Raw genomic sequence first — 19,290 nt, 5'->3', positions numbered from 1 at the left:
TGCACCATCTATTCCTCACAAATTGATATTTGTGTCTTTTTGTTTTATTGATCTAGGTCTTGATACGATTTGAAATTTTGTTGTCTTATTGATTTGAGATTTTACATCTTCAATCTCATACACAATAAATTACATAAAAATTCATATATATATATATATATATGCATGTGATTCTGAAGTTGTAGTTTTGGAAATGAATTTGGGAAGTCAGAATGCAAAATAGATGTTTGATGTTGTTTTGCTTGTGTGCCTCTCCAGAATTCCAGCAATGGATTTTCTCAAATGCTCGGCAGATCACAAAGTTTGGCTAAACTCATAATGAATTTTTTGAAATTTGTAAGGCCCCAAATTTCTAAGCCAAATGATAATACAACAATCATGGCTCTTTCAAGGAAAACCGAATATAAATCTCCAAACTTACATTACATGATAAAATAGTTCTTCATGCAACAATACATTAATCCAATAACAAGTAAATAAACAAATAAATACCCCCAAGGGTTTACAAGTTTCCAAGCCTTGAGCTTGGTTACACAAAACAGTTATTCAAACCCACACACATACAGCCCTTGGCTTATACACAGAGTCACACCAAAATAAGAGTTTCATACTCTCAACACACATTTCCTCGCCTTTAGTTGGGAGGCATCACCACGCTTTTCCTGCACAAAAATCCCTTAGGGAGAGCATAAAGCCCAGTAAGAAATTCTTAACAAAGTATATACATTTTATACAAGTCTCAAGAGATGAAATGTACATGCCATGATATGCCCTTTTAAAAGAAAATCACATCTTCATCTTTGAAAACCATCATGCTCAATGATGTCATGCAATTTCAATTCTTCAAAACTTAATAATTCATTTCAAGAGCGGTAAATACGAGTTTGGTAATCCCTAGGTCGGTGTCTGCGTGTAGACTATACAAGTACTACCAACTTGTTATTTTTACCGGTATTAACCGGAAGGCTCAACACCTATCCGCGCAACTTTTTGGTCTTTCACCCCGGACTCTCAGGCCACCTTATTCAATATCATTTATACCACTTATTAAGACTTACCAACGTTTTTACTCAAAAACCATTCCATGAAAACTTGTTTCTCAACATTTTTTTCTCAATGCAAGTTTTCAAATCAACTTTCAAAGTTTAATGTAATCAAATGAATTGATATGCCAATAACACAAGATGAATATAAATACTTTTATTCCAATTCATCAACCAAGGAATAACACAATTCCCTCTTCTCAAGTATCCTCAACAATTGGTCATTTCAAAACTATTTCAACGTTTTGAACAATAATTTCCAAAATGAACAACAATTCTCATATTCCCTGAAATTCATCATTTATATAAATATAAATAAGAAATTTTTCAAACATCCATTTATTTTGACACACAAAATAAATATAGCAATATCATTAATGGATTTTCAGTATCTTTAAAATAAATCCCCAAATTCTAGGTTTTCTCACCAAAACTATACAACTCAAATCTTTTGAAAGAAAACTTCCCAAAATCATCTTTTCTTCAATCAACGAAGATCAAAACCCATAAGATCATTTTAAAAGAACAAGACATAAACTCACTTTCAAAATTGCTCAACTTCTTGAATCAACAATCAATTTTCAAAGCTATCAAAAAATGATTTCGAAAATCATATAGATTTTGCAAAAAATATATATATAACTCTAAGAAGATCCCTACCTCAAGTTTGAAGAAGAATAGAGATGAAACCCCAAAATCAACGATGCCAAAACTCGATTTTCACCGCACACAACGAAGCCCTCGAGATAATAACCCACTTTGATGAAGAAGTAATGGCAAAACTCAAATGGATCTTAAGAAATCAAGGTTTTTGATCTAGTTTGTGTAGGGAAATGTAGAGAGAAGGGAGATGAAATGTTTTTAGAGAGAGAGAGAGATACAAAAGTGATCTGAAATATCAGATTCATGAACTGATATAACATGGTTCACTCGAGCGTCGAATACACCTTCCCAATACTTTTGCAGACAGGTCAAACTTCTAGAACCAAACATTCTCTGCGTGAGTGCATAAACGGCCGCTCGAGCTGACAAGCAACTTTGAATGCATTTTGTATTTTTGCTTTAGGGGCGTTGCCCCTGGACCTTCGCGAGCTGACCGGGCAGCTCGATCCCCGACATAGTTAGCGAAGTGGCAAAACATGAAAGATACGCTACAACCCGATACAAATATAAGACATTACCTGTTCCAAACACACCGCTACAACCCGATAACCAAAATAAGGGGAATACAGGGAAACTAAGATACGTAACACCGTTCAAAACCATACCAACCCGAGCCCGAAACACCACAAGAGACGGGTCAAAATCGGGATCGCTACAACCTCCCCCCCTTAAAGAATTTCGTCCCCAAAATTTCAAATCAAACTACCCAAACAAAGGGGGTTTCTAGCGATCAAAACCACGCTATTTCATTTTAAAATCACAATATTAACTCTCAACCATTTTTTCTTTGTTGCCATTTCCACCATGGTTATCTCATTAACAACAACCGTCCACATTAACCTAAATATGAAGCAAAGAAATGACAATTCGTAACTACTTCATGCTTAACAAAACAGCATACATAACAACATGTGGTCAACAATTTTCACACATTTCCCTCAAACACTAGGGAATATTACAAGGAAAAATAACTTAAGCATTTTCAAACAAATCCGGATACTTAGAGCGGACTTCCGCCTCCCGTTCTCATGTCGCTCCTTCAACCCCATTGTATCTCCACAACACCTTTACCAACGATATAGTTTTGCCCCGTAGCACCTACTCCCGGGTATCTAATATTTGAACCGATCGTTCTTCGTAAGGGGCATCCTCATCTACCTCCAAGTCAACCCAATCAAGCACATGAGAAGGGTCGGGTTCATACTTCCTAAGCATAGCTACATGAAATACGTTGTGAACTCCCGAAAGTTGTGGCGGTAAAACTAACCGGTATGTCACTTCCCCAATTCGCTCTAAGATGTCAAAAGGCCCAATGAATCTTGGAGATAATTTGTCACTCTTATCAAATCTCATCAAACCCCGCCTTGGTGAGATATTTAGAAACACATGGTCACCAACTTCAAAAGATAAAGGTCCTCTCCTCTTATCGGCATAACTCTTTTGTCAGTTTTGGGCCGTAACTAACCTCTTCCGAATAAGAACAACTTTATCGGTTGTCTCTCTAATAATTTTCGGACCCAGTAACGATGCGTCACCCACTTCGGCCCAATAAACTGGTGATCTACAAGGTCGGCCATACAAGGCCTCAAATGGTGCCATCCCAATACTAGCTTGGTAACTATTGTTGTAAGCAAACTCGATCAATGGCAAGTGCCTTCCCCAAGGCCCCTTAAAATCAAGGACACAAGCTCTAAGCATGTCCTCCAAAATCTGAATGGTACGTTCCGACTGTCTATCAGTTTGAGGATGATAAGCGGTGCTAAGAGTCAACTTAGTTCCCAACGCCTCTTGAAGGCTTTGCCATAACCGGGCAGTAAAACGAGGATCCCTATCTGACACAATAGTCACAGGGACTCTATGAAGTCGAACTATCTCTCTAATGTACAACTCTGCCAAGTGTTCAACTGAGTCGCTGGTGCACATCGGAATGAAATGGGTAAACTTAGTCAACCTATCAACAATCACCCAAACGGCGTCATTGCCTTGTTGTGTTCTAGGAAGCCTAACTACAAAATCTATGGTAACACGCTCCCATTTCCATTCGGCTATCGGTAAGGGTTGTAACAAACCTGCTGGTTTTTGGTGTTCGGCCTTCACTTGTTAACAAGTAAGGCACTTCGATACAAATAAAGCGACATCTCGCTTCATACCCCTCCACCAAAACTGACAACTAAGATCATGGTACTATTTGGTGCCTCCCAGATGTACCACAAGGCGTGAGTGGTGAAATTTTCGGAGTACTTCCACTCTACAAGATTTCGGTACAAACAAACGGTCTAGGTAACGTACACTTAGATTCGAGTGAACGTTCAAACCTTTCTCTTCCTTCCTATTAGAAATTTTAACCCGGATAGACTCTACTTCACGGTCCCCTTGTTGTGCCTCTATGACCTTACTAATCAAGGTAGGTTGAGCAATCAAAGTAAACAAGGTAGCACTCTCACTGAACTCACCCAAGTGAAAATCAAACTTGCTAATTTCACCGAGCATAACCCATTCTCGAATGGCCACACTTGCCAAACTACTCACAAATTTCTGACTCAAACCATTGGCCACCACATTGGCCTTCCCCAGATGATAGTGTAACTCAAAGTCATAATCCTGTATAAATTTCATCCACCTTCGTTATCGTAAATTCAAGTCTTTTTGAGAAAACAAATACTTTAGACTCTTATGATCGGAGAAAACCTCGAACTTCTCAACATACAAGTAATGCCTCCAAATTTTCAAAGCAAAAATCACCGCTACTAATTCCAGATGATGAGTGGGGTAATTTTTCTCATGAGTTTTCAATTATCGTGAACCGTAGGCCACAACTTTTCCCTCTTGTATCAAGACACAACCAAGTCCATCCCCAGACGCATCACAATAGACAGTGTAATTCAAACCCCTTTCCGGAATTATCAAAACCGGTGCGGTAGTCAATCTAGTCTTAAGCTCTTAGAATGACTTTTCACACTCCTCACTCTACACAAATTTGATACCCTTTCTAGTCAACCTAGTCAAAGGTGCAACTAGTCTAGAGAAGTCCCTTACAAAACGTCAATAATATCCCGCTAATCCCAAGAAACTCCAGATTTCAAAACCATTCTTGGGTTGTTCCCAATCCTGTACGACATCTATCTTTGAGGAGTCCACAGTTACTCCTTCTCTAGACACTATATTTCCCAAAAACTTCACCTCAGTTAACCAAAACTCGCATTTCTCAAATTTGGCATACAATTGGTGCTCACTAAGTAAACCCAGCACTACCCGCAAGTGAGTCTTGTGTTCCTCTTCGGAGGTTGAATAAATCAATATGTTGTCCACAAAGATGACCACAAAACGGTCCAAGTATTCCCGAAAAATTATGTTCATCAAATCCATAAAGGAAGCAGGCGTATTGGTTAACCCAAAAGGCATTACAAGGAATTCATAGTAGCCATAACGCCTACAAAAGGCCGTTTTCTGAATGTCCTCCTCCCAGACTCTCAACTGATGGTACCCCGACCTCAAATCTATTTTTGAGAAGCAACGAGACCCTCTAAGTTGGTCAAACAAATCATCTATTCTGAGTAGAGGATACTTGTTCTTAACTGTAGCTCTATTCAACTTGCAGTAATCAATATACTACCGCAACGATCCACCCTTCTTCTTCGCAAAGAGAGCTGGTGCTCCCCAAGGTGATGTATGAGGACGAATGAAGCCCTTATTTAAAAGCTCTTGGAGTTGAATCTTCAATTCATGTAATTCGGCGAGTACAAATCTATACGGTGACATGGAAATCGGTGTCGTGCCAGGCACTAATTCAATGGAGAACTCGATCTCCCGGTGAGGTGGTAAACTAGTAAGATCTTCTGGAAAGACATCCAGGTATTCACAAACTACCGTTGGTAACTCAACACGAGCTCCATCACTCTCACTATCCAAGAGAGTTGCAAGAAGGCCACTAAGTTTGCTCCTACTACGAGGGTCAACAACTGGCGACAAGGCTTTATCAACTCGGTTCCCCAGAAAATAGAAACAATCACCGCTCGAAGTGCACACCGTAACTCTCTGACGGTAACAATCAATCACAGCTTGGTAAGAACACAACCAGTTCATGCCTAAAATGATATCAAAACTCAACATATCTAGCAACACAAAAGCAAACAGAAGTCGATGCCCGACAACTTCTATTTCACAATCACGACAACCTTGGTCTAAATCAACTGTACCCCCAACAGGTGACTCTACTCTGAGTGGAGGCACTAACCGTGCTACCTCTAACCCCAATGCAGAAGCAAATGCAGTAGATATAAATGAATGAGACGCACCCGTGTCTATCAATACATTAGCCAAAGAATTACACACAACAAAAATACCTCTCACAACTAAGGGTTCTGGCAACAGCTCTAGCACGGTAACAGCATACACGCGCCCCAGTGGCCCTTGATTAACTTGCTCCCCTCTCGGAGCATAGGCCTGTTATACTGACTGAGCCAAAGCGGCTCCCTGATTAACTCGCAAAGCTTGGACTGATTAAGCTTGCTGGTGGCTCTGAGTCTGCCTCGACCGTAATACACCAGATGCGCCTCCCAACTGTAGCGATTTTAATTTTTCATAAGTCATTATTTATTATTATTACTTTATTTATTTTTTGGCTTTATTAATTGTGTGGTTACATGAGAATTTAATGTGGTATTTAATTAATTTAATGTGTTATTTAATTATAGGTAATTAATCTAAATATTGATATTTATATTGTTTAAAAAAAAGTGTTTTATATATTGATAAAATAAATATCATATTTATTTATGTTTTAATTATGTTGTATTTATATTATATAATATAATAACTATTAGGTTATATAATAATATAATATAATAGGAAATTAAGTTATTATATATATAATATAATATAAGTAGTCAACTAGGTTTAATCACTTTTTGGTGGAAGATTTTCCATCAGCAGCCGTAGGAGAGGAAGAGAGAGAGAGAGAGAGAGAGAGAGAGAGAGAGATTAATCAAAGAAATTGAGAGAGAACAGAGAGACGGCGGCAAGGGGAGAAAGAGGAGAGGAAAGAAAAAGAAAGGATTAGGGTTTTGTTTTGATGGCTCCATTAGTTCTTCAAATATTTTTTTGATCTTCAAAAAAATTTGTGAGTACAAAAGCCACTTCCCTTGATTTATGTTTAATTCATTAGTTTTATTTATTTATTTTTATTTATTTGATGTTGATTTGATTTTGTATTTCCATGTAGATGATTGATTGATTTTAATTATTTTGATTAGTTGTGTATGTAAAGTTTATGGTTTTTAGAGGATTGATTGATTTCAATTATTTTGATTAGTTGTGTATGCAAGGTTTATGGTTTTTATATGGATTGATTTTATGGTTGTAATTATACTCATGGTTTTATGAAATTAAAATAAATTAGGAACCCATAGATAAATTCCTTACGCTCCACCATGACGCCATGGATTGTTGTTTTATTTGAGTGATGGTGAGAAAGAGTATATATAAAAAAAAGTGAGGATTATGAGATTTATTTGAATGCCTTAGGCTTGGCATTGTTATGCTGTTCTCATGAGTGAGATGCTTTGTATATGTATATTGTCGCCTCATTCTCATGAGTAGACGAGTTTTTTGATTTACACGCGTACGTATATGCTAACCATCCGGGAACTGTGGGTCAAACTCGGGACAATATCCCCGTACAAGTTTGGCTTCGGAGCGGTGTTAAGCATACGAGAGGCACATAGGATATATGCGTAGGCCGGAAGTGGAGGCTGAAGTGGTGGAGTTAAGGTACAAAAAATTTAATTACGAGTTTATTGGTATAGTGTGAATTGTGTTGATTTGTATATCTTGAAAAATAGTAAACAACCTCGATAAATTATGAAATTTGAGCAAAAACATGTATATGTGATTCTAGACAACTTTTGTGTTTAAAATTTTTATTAAAAAGATCGATTATAACTTATAATCTGATGATCTTGATTATAGTAGTTTTAATTTATTTTGGCAACGTAGTTTTTAGAGGCTGTTTTAACCCACAAAACGAGCTCATTTTTATTGGTTTCGCGTAAACTGAAGTAAAACATTATTCTGCACACTTTTCATGTTTTGAATGTTTCCGAAACAAATCATTTTAGGGCAGTTTTTGTTCATTTTCAGCTTCAGATTTTTTGATTGATTTCTGTCTAGGTTCTTCTATCAAATTTTTCTCTCAACCTCTTCAGTTTCTGTTAAAATTGTTCATGACATCTTTTAGGAAATTTGATTATGTACAACTTTTGTTCTTTGAGTTTTGGTCAATTCGAATTATTTAAGCATGAAACAATACATTTTTATACTTCTTCAGCAAGTTACTTATGATTAAATTATACTAACTTTATTTTTTTTTTTTGCAGGATGGTGGATCTTACTAACTTTTTTATGCAGGGCTGACCCACCATATTTTTATTTCTATTTTGTTTATTTCATACTCAATTTATATTTCGTTGTGTACACCCACCGTATCTCGAGAAACTACCTATTCGTCTCGGTGCGGATGAAACTACTTGTTGTAGACGTCCCCGAACGCCCCGGGAGGAACGAGCTCCCGTTCTGTTCATATTGGGGTCACTACAGCTCAGGACTCTCAAATTTGTCACGGTTCTAAGTCTGAACCAAAGAGTCCAAATCCGGCAAATCGTTTTGAGAAAAAAAACAGATTTTTGAAAGAAGTGCCAAACATGGACTGCTTTGCCAGATACAGAGTCGCCACCTAAATGTTTTTTAATGGGAAATTTAGGAAACCCTGACTCGTTTGCCTAAGGCCACGTGTCCGTCATCACCAAAGTTGCCTTGGCTCGGGAACTTGGGTACGATTGGGGAAGGTCACTTTGTGAGCACCCTCGCTCGCCCGGTCAGAGACCGGCCTCTACTAACCATGATATCTATTTTTGAAAACTTTGTGTGTTCTTATTCCGGTTATTAGCCTAGGTTACTATGTGATGCGCACAGCATACAAGTATAGACCGGGTCGCCCGAATTGGAACAAAACATTTCCTGTTTGTTTATTTGAAAGATGGTTTGCTACTCGCAAATAGGCTTAAAATGCAGATTTTGCGACCCTCAGGTGGGCTTAGAAAAGATGGTTTTGCCACTATCTAGTGGGCTTAAAACAAACATTTGATGAATTATTCCAATCTAAGTAACCCAACCTTCACCCACAGGCACTCAGGCAGTTATATCACATAAGCAATTAGCCTCATGATAAGCATGCTATTCATGGCAGCACTCGCACGCATGCAAGGATGCTAAAGCATAAAACTTACCGGGTACTCCAAGCCAAAACAAAAACTCTATTAGAAATCATGCATGACCCTAAGTATACAGAAATGCCTAATGCAACACATGCAAAATGCAACTATAGCAGGCTCGGCTATTCTAAGATGGCATATGGAATGCTACAGCTAACATGTATTCAATTTGGAATTGAAAGTACAATGCAGTTAGTATGATGCGCCGAGCCCGGTGCATGCAATACAGATGAATGATGCAAACATGCTGTCATACTGTATGCTAATTTAAACATGCCCTAATCTAACCATCATAAGCAGGTAAATAAAAGGGAGAAAGACGTGGGGTTGGAAGACATACAACACACTCACGCACACTTATTACAGTTGTGCCCTCGCGCAGAGGGTCCAAATAAATATACAGTCCCAAATAAAAGAATAGTACAGTCCAAATATTATACAATTTCCTAATTAATTAACAAATTAACTAAGAAAATAAATGAAAACTGGCATGCAAGCCAGGGACTGCCTTGCTTCTGATGGATGATGCATGTCCGGGTTGTCTTGCGCGGAAATCCACTGGGATGCCCCAATTAGCCTCTGTTTGTGCCTGTTCTTGAAATGCGTGCCAAACCTCGAAAGACCGCTGATTCCTGATTTTGCTGCAACAGAGAGCAGGAAAGGGGCATAGCAATGTATTTTCACAAATATATGCATGCCTCGATCCTCGTGCCACCAATCACGCATATCTATGCATGATGGCAGAGGGGTCGAAATGTGCAACTCAATATAGAATGAATGCACGTGTAAACACAACAAGAACCTAACTCCATCATGGGTAATCCGGAGTGTCGGTGACTAGGGAATTGAGACACGTTCCGTCACTCGGAGTACGAAACGTACCTCGTTTCCCGTGTCCGGGCTAACTCCTATCCCGAACACGATGCAATATGCATGATATGCATGAATGCAACTAAGATACAGCCTAGCATGCACAATGCTATGAAAATGAGATGTCTCGAAATGCATGCACATGGGCACACAAACCGAGAAAATGACAGAATGCATTCTAAGATACAACCTAGTATGCACTATGCTGTAAAAAAGAGATGCCTCGAAATGCGTGCACACGGGCTCGCAAATCGAGAAAATGACATACGCAATGCAAATGACATGGAAATATGATATGGGCTTACACTAACATGAGAGAGCCTCAGCCACGCTCACAATAAGAGGCCGATAGATGAAAATGAAGTGCCTCGAAATGCGTGCACACGGGCACGCAAACCGAGGCAATGGCATATGCAATGCAATGGCATGGAAATGGCATATAAAATGCAACATGGACTTATACTAACATGAGAGAGCCTCAGCCACACTCACATAAGAGGCCGATAGATGAAAATGAAGTGCCTCGAAATGCATGCACACGGGCACGCAAACCGAGGCAATGGCATATGCAATGCAAATGCATGGAAATGACATATAAGCATGCAACATGGACTTATACTAACATGAGAGAGCCTCAGCCACACTCACATAAGAGGCCGATAGATGAAAATGAAGTGCCTCGAAATGCGTGCACACGGGCACGCAAACTGAGGTAATGGCATATGCAATGCAAATGCATGGAAATGGCATATAAAATGCAACATGGACTTATACTAACATGAGAGAGCCTCAGCCACACTCACATAAGAGGCCGATGGATGAAAATGAAGTGCCTCGAAATGCGTGCACACGGGCACGCAAACCGAGGTAATGGCATATGCAATGCAAATGCATGGAAATGGCATATAAAATGCAACATGGACTTATACTAACATGAGAGAGCCTCAGCCACACTCACATAAGAGGCCGATGGATGAAAATGAAGTGCCTCGAAACGCGTGCACATGGGCACGCAAACCGAGGTTATGGCATATGCAATGCAAATGCATGGAAATGGCATATAAAATGCAACATGGACTTATACTAACATGAGAGAGCCTCAGCCACACTCACATAAGAGGCCGATAGATGAAAATGAAGTGCCTCGAAACGCGTGCACACGGGCACGCAAATCGAGGTAATGGCATACGCAATGCAATATGGCTAAAATGGCATATAAAATGCAACATGGACTTATACTAACATGAGAGAGCCTCAGCCACACTCACATAAGAGGCCGATGGATGAAAATGAAGTGCCTCGAAATGCGTGCACACGGGCACGCAAACCGAGGCAATGGCATATGCAATGCAAATGCATAGAAATGACATATAAGCATGCTAATGGATTTTCAGTAATGAAATGTGGGGGAAAACAGCCCCGAAATGTGGCGAAAACACACCCGATGCAGGGAATAGTCCCGAAATATGAATTTTGGCGCCCGAAATGGCCTATAGCTATACCAAACATACAAAATTGGCACATACAATGAATAGACAGAAGCAAGGCAGCCCCTAAATATGCACTTTTCCAGTTTATAGCATGGCCAAACAGCAAACCAAGACAGGGCAAAACTAGCATGCAAGAAATGGCCCTAAACATGAGATTAAGAAGCAACTCACATCTGCTGTCCTCAAACAGGTTAGGGCCCTTCAAAAAAGTTGAAGAGGGGCCCAAAATATGATGTTTTCCAGAACTGTAAAAACCCCAAAAACAAACACAGGTATGGCTGCACTCCTATGCAAGAAAAAGGGCCAAAAGGTGGCCAAAGAGGCAAGGGGTATATGCAAAGCCCAAACTGAAAAATTCCCTTCTACAACATTGAATAGGGACCAAAAATAAGCATATTTACAGAACTGTAAAAACTCCAAAAGAGTATACAAACTTGCTAGAAATGCAATGCAAAATAAGGCTCAAAAGAGGCTATAACATGAGGTATGCAAAATATTCCACAAACAGCCAAAGACCCTTAATGAAACATGAAGAATGGGCCAAAATAAGACTATTTTCAGAACTGTAAAATGGCCAAAAACAAAAGCATGATAGGCTAACAAAACATGCAAGAATGGGGACCAAAAGAGAGATATAACATGAAGTGGCATATGGAGGTCCCAAACCATGAAAGGCCCTAAATGAAACATGAAGAATGGACCCAAATGAGACTATTTTCAGTGCTGTAAAATGGCCAAAAACCAAAGCACAATAGGCTGCCAAAGCATGCAAAAATGGGACCAAAAAGGGAGTATAAAGGCAAGTATAGCATGGAGGTCCCAAACAGTGTTGATCCCTTCTTCAATGTTGAAGAGGGGCTCAAAATAAGCCTATTTACAGTTTACATCATGCTCCAAAACAGATCACACACAAGCTAAAAAAAATCATGCAAGAAAACGGTATTTGAGAAGGGTATTGAAGCAAGTGCAATATGGGGGGCTCAAACAGGGTTGAGCCCTTAAGAAAAAGTGAAAATGAGCTCAAAACAAGGCCACTTTCAGTTATGGCCGGAGCTCAAAGCAGAAAGCATATATGGTTAAGAAAAGTTGCAAAAATAAGCCCAAAAAGGGTGAAATAGCAACTCACCCTTGTAGACCAATCTTTGGTTGCTTCTTGGACCAAGTTGCAGCACCTTTAGCCTTTGAGAAGTCCTCCTTGTTGCTGGAAATGGAGTGGTGGTGGTGGTGCTTGGTGGTGATGAAGGAATGAAGTATAGAACTTGGATGTTTTTGAGGAAAATGAGAGAGATAGAGGGAGGTTTGAATGTATATGCTTGAAGGCAATTTCTCTAACCCCTAAAAAAAGTGTTGGCCCTTGGTTATATGGACCAAAAAGAGGGGCAAAAGGTGGGGGAAAAAGGAGGCAAGCTTTCCCCCACAAAATATCCCCCGGATATAGATATTTTCTGGGGGATAAAGCTATACAGTTGTAAAGTGAACAGTGTGAGGATCATGGCCGGCCAGGTATTTTTGTTGCAGGTGGCCGGCCGGCCACACCCCCTAGCCGGCCGGCTAGGGGTCAAAAGGGTCAAGTTGGTTTAGTGGCCGGCCACCACATAATGGTGTCCTCCCATGTGCCCTCAACACAACCCTGTGGTTAAAAGTCCAAGAAAGTGGCTCAAGGGTGTTCAACATTGGCTCGGAAGGAGGGGTTCAAAAGGGTCAAGCAACATTAGTGGCCGGCCACCAACTTTTAGTGTCACGACCCCAAACCGCCCCTAATAGTTTGGTGCCGTGATGGCCAGTAATCCGAGATTACCGAAGGCCGACTTACAAGAATCACACACAATCAGAGTATGAAATATGGGGCTTACAAGTGCGGAAGCAATATATATACATATACAGAATCTAAATAGTCCATGAGAGCCGTGCTTAAGTCCAATGAAATGACATACATTTTTACAAGGTCTTACAACTTAGATACAATAAGGAAATGAAATACAAAATACATCTTGACCAAAAGGCTTCTCAAGCCGACATATACAAGTACACATGAAATATAGACTAAGAAGCATAATCTTCAAGATGGTACAAAATGCTAATCCAAAACATGTCGGCAATGCACCCAAAAACACATCGGCTACACGTCTAGGCCTCATTGCCTTCTTGCTCATCACCTACATATATATAGAGAGGGTGAGCTTGGATACTCAGTGAATGATATTAGAAATAAAGGTTTTGCATGATTGATATCCAAGATTTCTTTCAAAACAATACGTAGCATACTTTACAATCAAGGGGAAATCAAGTTCATTGCCGGCCTTTCAAGTTCTTTGGATGTTATTACATCTACTTAATACAAGAGGGTGATGACAATTCCAAGACAAGAGTGCAGTTGCATTATAGTCCCCTGCAACTAAGGACTTTCAAGACAAGAGTGCAGTTGCATTATAGTCCCCTGCAGCTAAGGACTTTCAAGACAAGAGTGCAGTTGCATTATAGTCCCCTGCAACTAAGGACTTTCATGACAAGAGTGCAGTTGCATTATAGTCCCCTGCAGCTAGGGACTTTCAAGACAAGAGTGCAGTTGCATTATAGTCCCCTGCAACTAAGGACTTTCAAGACAAGAGTGCAGTTGCATTATAGTCCCCTGCAGCTAAGGACTTTCAAGAAATGTCATCAAAACAAGATAGTGTTTAATATACAAGTAGGGATAGTCATTCATGCTAGAACAAGTACTTTTCAAAACAAGGCAAGACGAGATTTATGAAAGCAAGTGTAACATAGCTTTATTAAAAATACCACTCACATAGTTTCTTCACACGTCGGGGTCGAGACAAGCCCAAGTCCTACAAACACATGGCAAAGCCTATTGAATGCACCTTCAACAAGTTTCGTATGTACACAAATGATTCCGGAAAACATGCTGGGCACCAACCAGGTCTAGGCCGAGGTTCCACACCTCCTCGCCGAGGTGTGTTCCCGAGGGCCACATGCAAGGGAAAGAGGTCGGGAAACTCTGGGTTTCCCTCTGCTGATGAACATGAAGAACATGAGTGTGAAAACATGAAAAATATGAATGTTCAATCATAATCTGTCATCACAAATCTGGGATTTTCGTGCTATGAGTTTGAAAACATGGACCTGGGTACCCGTACTTGGAATTCTTGCGGAAATAAACACAAAAACATGATTCCTTATGCAAGCTTTCGGATCAAAACAAGACTTTCTTGAAGAACACATGAATGTCATTTTCTCTTTTTAAAATCGAACTTCAAAACGATGCATGGCTTACAAATCATATCCGATCATGCAATGCAATAACATGAACATAGAGAACATCATGAGCAGATCAAGAATCTAACCTTAGAACACGGATCTAACGGTCCGATCTCTAGGAATCAAGCTTGAAGATCTACTTCCTCACTCTAAACCTCCTTCTTCCTCCTAGAGTTTCTCTCTCTACAAGGCAAGGTTATGATACTAAATGATAGTTTTCTATACCCGGTTCTGGGGTTAACCCTCTGCTGAGACACGTGGCGGCGACTGGTTGGGTTCTTCCTGAAAAGGTGGCTGACAGACCAGACAAAGCATGGTGGAAGGGTGTTCAACAAGTAAAGCGGTATGGGCTCTCTGGCGGGGCAATGACATCGGCTAACAACAAGGCGTATCTAACAAGATACACGGAATGGCACTCCGGCAAGGGGTGACATCGGCTAACAAAGGACTTCGGCAACTAAGGTGACAATGACCTCGGCTAGGAAGGACAACACTTGACTAAGCTGTGCCACATCTTGGCCTAGATGCGCCACACCTCGGCCTAGGTCATACCACTCCAGGACGAGATCACTTGGGTGCAAGGTAACATCTCGGCTAATGTGGTAAGGCGAGAACGGAGGTCAACAAGGGGTTCCAAGATACTTCTAGACTGAGGATGACCTCGGCTTGGAATAACATCGGCTAGTATAACTCAGGCAAGGTGTGACCTAAGTTTCACATCAAGGAAAGAACGAGACAAGTACACCACACTTAGACAAATCACAAGGCTTCAAAACAAGGCATGGATCACATTAGCTCAAGCGAAACAAATCACAACATACACATGCAAGCTTAACAAGTCATAATCATACCGATGCTCATGAACATGATGAGAATATAAAATGTGGGTTCCTACATTTAGGGTCCTCCCATGTGTGTACATCACAAATATGTGGTTCAAAGTTCAAGAAAGTGGGCCCAAGGTGTTCAACATTAGCCCGGAAGGAGGGGTTCAAAAGGGTCAAGAAACATTAGTGGCCGGCCATGAACTTTTAGGGTCCTCCCATGTGTGTACATCACAAGTATGTGGTTCAAAGTTCAAGAAAGTGGGCCCAAGGTGTTCCACATTAGCCCGGAAGTGTGAAAAACGGGCGTCGGAGGATATATAACTGGTTGCTGCAACAATTACTGGCCTCCCACCCTTCAGTGACCTTCCCAGTGATAAAACAGAGGTACCTGCCAAAAATGAATGAAAACCGTTGCAAAACGAATGTTCGGGGGCCAAAACGCGCAGTTCGAGGTCCCGAAAATGGGCTGTTAAGCACCGAAAGTGGCATTCGGCCACGAAGTGGGTTTCTCAAACCCCAGTGTCCCTCAAAAGGGAGTAGAAAGGAAATATGCCAAAAATTAGAACAAACGGAGAAGGTTAGGCGGTCCCGAACCGAGGCACACGGCCTGACGGCTCCGAAAATCGGGAACCGGGCCCCGAAATGGGCAAAATGGCCTACGGCCACCAAATGTAGCCTACGGACATTGAGAGATGGTCTATGGGACCTCTACCTTCCCTCAGGAAAAGAAACCGAGAAAACCGAGTCTGGTTCGCAAACCGAGGCAAGGCACAGAAGAGGGTTCGGAAGTCCGGAGGTAGGGCTCGCAGCCGCGACTCTGAGACTTCTGAACAAGCACAACATGCAATATCACCAAGTGCTCAACTGGCGACGTCTGAGTCTTAAGGTCGGTCAAAAATGGGGTGTCTACACTTGTCTTGTCCTATAACAAGAATTAAATGTATTTTTGTTTGTGTCTGGTGGACACGTGGGTGTTAAATCTTGTACTCATACCAGTATACCTATATACTGACCCGTTTTGTCTCTTGGCAACTCGGGTGCGTTCTGTTTGAGCGCAGCCGAGCTTCCTTTGCAGGATTAGTTGAGGCTATGGTGGTGACAAGAAATAACTATGATCGTAGGACATGTTGTTTGGACTTTTTTTGTTTTCTTGAGCTTAGGATTGATATTAGTTTATGTATTTTTTTTATGACCTTGGTATTTGATAATTTGGCATGGTTTGTAACTTTACATTATTTAAGTTGTTTTGACTAGTTGTTGCTACCTTAATGTTGAGGTATTGGTTAGTTATGAAATTATGGTAGATGGTTTGGTTGGCGTTTAGTTTTTTTGTTTCACCCCTAGGATTTGGATGATGGAATATTGATTGGGGTTTAGTCTTATTTAATATTTAATTGTCCAAATTTTGGGGCGTGACACCAATTGTGGGCAAGTTCTCTTCATATGCCCCGGCTGACCACACTGATAACAATTAAACCCTTGACCTTTATTATGAGACTAAGACTGACTTTGAGATCGGTTAGGTGGTGGTAATATTAACTGCTCTCCTCCTTTTTGTAGGCATGAGAAGGCTTTGTGACCCGGTTGGCCACACTCGAAACACAAGAAGCTACTCGATGCACTTTTTCATAGACCCGCACTAGGCAAAGGAAAAGTGGATCTAGACTGCTGTGGTTGGGACTGGGATGGATAGGTGTTCCTGCTCTTCTTGTTCTGCCTATAGTCTCCTTGAGACTCTTGGCCCCTAGACCTCGAACTCTGAAGCATCTCGTCCTCGACTTGTATGGAAATTTCTACGTGTCTCGTCATTTCCACAAGACAGTCATATTCCCGAATCATATTTTCGACAAGCTTGAACATAATTTTTGTTTTCAATTTCTTTTCAAATTCAATGCAACGGCACTCTTCCGTTGCCACCAACTCTGGTGTAAATCTGGACAAACAAGAGAAGATCGCCTCAAACTCGGCCACGGGCATGTCGAGTTGTTTGATGTCTTTAAACTCTTGCCTCAGTCTCTCCCTAGCAGTTGGAGGTATGTACTTGTCTTGGAAACCAACTGCAATGGCATCCCATGTCGGCTCCACTCTACCCTTGGCTTATTTCCACCATTGATCAGTGTCTCCCCTTAAGGTAGTAACTTGCTGTAGACGTCCACGAACGACCCGGGAGGATGAGTCCTGTTCTGTTCATATTGGGTTCACTACAGTTCAGGACTCTCAAATTGTCACGGTTCTTAGTCTGAACCAAAGAGTCCAAATCCAACAAATCGTTTTGAGAAAAACAGATTTTTAGAAAAGAAGTGCCAAACATGGACTGCTTTGCCAGATACAGAGTCACTACCTAAATATTTTTATGGGGGAATTTAGGAAACCCTGACTCGTTTGCCTAAGGCCATGTGTCCGTCATCACCAAAGTTGCCTCGGCTCAGGAACTTGGGTACGATTGGGTAAGGTCAGCTATGAGCACCCCCGCTTGCCCGATCAAAGATCGGTCTCTACTAACCATGATATCTAGTTTTGAAAACATTATGCGTTCTTATTCCGGTTATTAGCCTAGATTTACTACGTGATGCGCACAGCAAACAAGTATAGACCAAATCGCCTAAATTGGAACACAACATTGCATGTTTGTTTTGAAAATGGTTTGCTACTCGCAAGTAGGCTAAAATGCAGGTTTTGCCACCCTTAAGTGGGCTTTAGAAAAGATGATTTTGCCACTGTCTAGGGGGCTTAAAACTCATAGTTTTAACGCATTATTCAAATTTAGGTAATTCAACCTCCATCCACAGGCATTCAAGCAGTTATATCACATAAGCAAATAGCCTCATTGTAAGCATGCTGTCATGGCAACACTCACACGCATGCAAGGATGCTAAAGCATAAGAACTTACCGAGTACTCCAAGCCAAAACAGAAACTAGTTTGTAATCATATGCATGATCCTAGTTCATGTTAAGATGGCTAATGCAACACATGCAAGATGCAACTAAGATAGGCTCGGCTAATCTACAATAACATGTGAAATGTTACAACTAACACGTATTCAATTTAGATTTGAAATACAAATGCAGTTAGCATGATGCGCCGAGCCCGGTGCATGCAAAATGAATGAATGGATGCAAACATGTTATCATACTGTATGCTAATTGAAACATGCCCTAGACTAACCATCAAAAGCTAGTAAATAAAAGGGAAGAAAGACGTGGAGTTGGGAGACATACACACACTCATGCACACTTATTACACAATTGCCCTCACTCGGAGGGTCTGAATAAATATTACACAACCAAATGAATATCGCTAAATTAATTATTACAGAATTCCTAACTAATTAACAAATTAAATGCAAAAGGAAGGTGGCTGCAGCCCTGCCTCGGAATGTGTGAATGATGCATGCTTGACTCGTCTCGCCCGGAAACTCGCTGCCATAGCACTGCTGCCTCTGTTTTTACTGCCTTGCTCCCCTGAAAATTCTGAAAATCTCCGGACCCCTTTTGAATCATCCTCTGAGTGCTCTGGGATGTCACCGGCCAGAATTAAAGTTCACTGGCCATGGTAATGGGATTATCGGCCAACTGTTGTACCACCGGCCAGCCACTAATGGTCGGTCGGCACTGTAGGTGGCCAGCCGGCCATTGCTTCCAACAGAATCCTGCAGTTGATAGCAGCAGAGGGCAAGCAGTGTATGACATGGAATGTTCAAGCAAATGTGAGCATGGCCACACTCCCTATCATGTAATGGACTCAAGGGAGCGTGGCCCTCGACCTTCAGGCCATCAACTACGCAATTCGATGCATGATGGCCTAAGAAGCCAAGTTAGCAACTTAATATAAATGCATACAACAAACAAATGAATACTAACACCCTATCA

The 19,290-nt window shown here is 40.9% G+C and overlaps 1 pseudogene; it reads left to right on the top strand.

The window, feature by feature from the left end:
• LOC114309679 (ABC transporter C family member 10-like) overlaps positions 1–19,290 on the top strand; it is a 142,134-nt pseudogene that overhangs the window by 41,451 nt on the left and 81,393 nt on the right.

This window comes from Camellia sinensis, chromosome 13, assembly GCF_055761805.1.
Source record: "Camellia sinensis isolate YWXY chromosome 13, ASM5576180v1, whole genome shotgun sequence".
Classification (NCBI taxonomy): Eukaryota; Viridiplantae; Streptophyta; class Magnoliopsida; order Ericales; family Theaceae; genus Camellia; species Camellia sinensis.
The sequence above is the reverse complement of the archived record's forward strand: the minus strand, read 5'-3'. Positions and strand labels throughout refer to the sequence as shown.